Source organism: Rattus rattus, chromosome 15 (assembly GCF_011064425.1).
Source record: "Rattus rattus isolate New Zealand chromosome 15, Rrattus_CSIRO_v1, whole genome shotgun sequence".
Classification (NCBI taxonomy): Eukaryota; Metazoa; Chordata; class Mammalia; order Rodentia; family Muridae; genus Rattus; species Rattus rattus.
Window position 1 is genome coordinate 3744734 of NC_046168.1, and position 4011 is coordinate 3748744.

The window sequence follows — 4011 nt, forward strand, 5'->3', positions numbered from 1 at the left end:
CTAGAAGTTATTACGTATTACACAAAAGTTCCTGTGACAGATCTCACGCAAGTTAGTGTTGGGAAGATTTGTGGAGGAACTTTTAGAACTTTGGGCTAGCGTTGACATTGAGTGTTTAAAGCTTGGTGAGCGTTTCTATGGGGACGTGGAAGATATGAATGTTGAGAGCAATGCAGACAATGAATATCTTGCTGGAGAAGTTCCAGAGAGAGGTTTGAGAGTCACATAAAGACTCTTGTGAGGGCTGCTTGCTATTTTGAGTTGAGAATGAGTGGCTTTGGTTAGCTGGGGCTAAAGAATTTGCTGTGATTAACTAGAGACCAGAAACACCAAAGGAAAGCCTTTTTATTTTCTGGGACAGTTGATGCTGGTCATTGGAGCTAAGCAAATTAATAATAGTGAGAAGAAACCAGCCTCATTGAGGTGTAGTCTGGGAAGTATTTCATAGAGTTGGCTTACAGCAATGTGTTCCATAGGTGCCAAGGTTGTACTTGCATAACATATGAACTTGGTAGTAAGAGTCACCCAATGGTATCTGTTTTGAAAACATGAAGAGTCATGGGAAGCTGTTGGGGCTTGGCACTGTGAGAGGCCAGGTTAAGCCATTGGAGAAGGTGCAGCCTCAGTAGAAGTTGAAGGTCCAGGATTCAAGGGGCTGAAAAGAAAAGTTGAGGCTTGGTGTCATCAAGACCCCAGCATTTTTGGAGATGCCAGTACCATGGGATAACTACCAACAGCAGTAGCAGTGGTGGAGTAGAGCCTGTCACAGCCTGAAAGACAAGCTCTGTGTGGGGCAGAGGGTGGAGTCAGAGATGTGATTCAAGCCTTTTGGAGGAGCCCAGAAGATCATGAATGAATTCCAGATATTGGACATTGAGTTATTTGCACTGTGTGGTTTGCTTTAATTTTGACTCTGCTCTGGTTCGTCCTTCTTGAAGTCCTTTGATTTTGCAGGCATACACAGTTAAGAGACTTTACACTTTAAAATAAAGAGATTTGGGAATTTTACAGAGACTTTGAATTTTAAAAGAAACTGGATATTTTTAAAGAGACAACTTTTAAAGTGTTTGACTGTACAGCTGGGTCGTTTTATGTTTGTAAAATGTTTTATATCATGATGTCTTTATTGATATGTGATGGTGGAGATGAAAAAGGCAGGACAGGTTGTGACTCAACAATGATGTGCTTGTGTGTTAGGTTGACTTGACAAAGGGTTAGTTATGTTGGCTAGTTTTGTCAACTTGACACAAGCTAGAGTCATCTGACAGGAGGGTTGCCCAATCGGGAAAATGCCTCCATGGGCCGTAGGCAAGCTTCTAGGACTCCTTTTTTTCTTTCTTTTCATTCCTCTGTCTGTCTGTCCATCTGTCTGACTATCTGTCTGTCCATCCGTCTATCTATCTATCTATCTATCTATCTATCTATCTATCTATCTATCTATCTACCCTGAGACAGGGTTTCTCTGTGTAACCCTGGCTATCCTGGAACTCACTCTGTAGTCCAGGCTGGCCTCCAGCTTAGAGGTTCACTTGCCTCTGCCTCCCAAATGCTGGGACACCACCCTGTCCCGCCAGCAGGGTTTCAGTCTGTAACCTTGGCTATCCTGGAACTCAGAACCTCCATGTCATACATTTCAATGTTATTCCTTTCCTGCTCTCCGGGCAAACATCCCCCCCCCCCCCTTCCTTATGGGTGTTCCTCCCATGGCCCCCCCCCCATTGCTGCCCCTCTCCCCAACAGTCTAGTTCACTCAGGGGTTCAGTCTTAGCAGGACCCAGGGCTTCCCTTCCACTGGTGCTCTTACTAGGATATTCATTGCAAACTACGAGGTCAGAGTCCAGGGTCAGTCCATGTATAGTCTTTGGGTAGTGGCTTAGTCCCTGGAAACTCTGGTTGGTTGGCATTGCTGTACATATGGGGTCTCGAGCCCTTCAAGCTCTTCCAGTTTTTCTCTGATTGTTCAACAGGGTCCTGTTCTCAGTTCAGTGGTTTCCTGCTGGCATACGCTCTGTATTTGCTGTATTCTGGCTGTGTTCTCATGAGCGATCTGCATTCACATTTTGATCATCCGCCTTGAGTTTCATTTGTTCTAGGCATCTAGGGTAATCAAGCATTTGGGCTAATAGCCACTTATCAATGAGTACATACCATGTATGTCTTTCTGTGATTGGGTTAGCTCACCAGGATGATAGTTTCCAGTTCCAACCATTTGCCTATTTAATTTCACAAAGTCATTGTTTTTGATAGCTGAGTAATATTCCATTGTGTAGATGTACCACATTTTCTGTATCCATTCCTCTGTTGAAGGGCATCTGGGTTCTTTCCAGCTTCTGGCTATTATAAATAAGGCATATGAACATAGTGGAGCACGTGTCTTTTTTTATATGTTGGGGCATCTTTTTGGGTATATGCCCAGGAGAGGTATAGCTGATCCTCAGGCAGTTCAATGTCCAATTTTCTGAGGAACCTCCAGACTGATTTCCAGAATGGTTGCAGCAGTCTGCAACCCCACCAACAATGGAGGAGTGTTCCCCTTTCTCCACATCCTCGCCAGCATTTGCTGTCACCTGAGTTTTTGATCTTAGCCATTCTCACTGGTGTGAGGTGAAATCTCAGGGTTGTTTTGATTTGCATTTCCCTTATGACTAAAGATGTTGAACATTTCTTTAGGTGTTTCTCAGCCATTCGGCATTCCTCAGCTGTGAATTCTCTGTTTAGCTCTGAACCCCATTTTTTAATAGGGTTATTTGCCTCCCTGCTGTCTAACTTCTTGATTTCTTTGTGTATTTTTGATCTAAGCCCTCTATCTGTTGTAGGATTGGTAAAGATCTTTTTTCCCAATCTGTTGGTTGCCGTTTTGTCCTAACCACAGTGTCCTTTTGCCTTTACAGAAGCTTTGCAGTTTTATGAGATCCCATTTGTCGATTCTTGATCTTAGAGCATAAGCCATTGGTGTTTTGTTCAGGAAATTTTTTCCAGTGCCCATGTGTTCCAAATGCTTCCCTAGTTTTTCTTCTATTAGTTTGAGGTATCTGGTTTGATGTGGAGGTCCTTGATCCACTTGGACTTAAGCTTTGTACAGGGTGATAAGCATGGATCGATCTGCATTCTTCTACATGTTGACCTCCAGTTGAACCAGCACCATTTGCTGAAAATGCTATCTTTTTTTTTCCATTGGATGGTTTTGGCCTTTGTCAAAAAAAAAATCAAGTGCCCATAGGTGTGTGGGTTCATTTCTGGTCTTCAATTCTGTTCCATTGGTCTATCTGTCTGTCTCTGTACCAATACCATGCAGTTTTTATCACTATTGCTCTGTAATACTGCTTGAGATCTGGGATAGTGATTCCCCCTGAAGTCCTTTTATTGTTGAGGATAGTTTTAGCTATCCTGGGTTTTTTGTTATTCCAGATGAATTTGCAAATTGTTCTGTCTAACTCTTTGAAGAATTGGATTGGTATTTTGATGGGGATTGCATTGAATCTGTAGATCGCTTTTGGTAGAATGGCCATTTTTACTATATTAATCCTGCTAATCCATGAGCATGGGAGATCTTTCCATCTTCTGAGATCTTCTTCAATTTTCTTCAGAGTCTTGAAGTTCTTATTGTACAGATCTTTCCTTGCTTGGTTAAAGTCACCCGAGGTACTTTTTATATTATTTGGATCTATTATGAAGGGTGTCATTTCCCTAATTTCTTTCTCGGCCTGTTTCTTTTTGTGTAGAGGAAGGCTACTGATTTATTTGAGTTAATTTTATACCCAGCCACTTTGCTGAAGTTGTTTATCAGCTTTAGTAGTTCTCTGGTGGAATTTTTGGGATCACTTAAATATACTATCATATCATCTGCAAATAGTGATATTTTGACTTCTTCTTTTCCGATCTGTATCCCCTTGACCTCCTTTTGTTGTCTTATTGCTCTGGCTAGAACTTCAAGAACTATATTGAATAAGTAGGGAGAGAGTGGGCAGCCTTGTCTAGTCCCTGATTTTAGTGGGATTGCTTCAAGTTTCT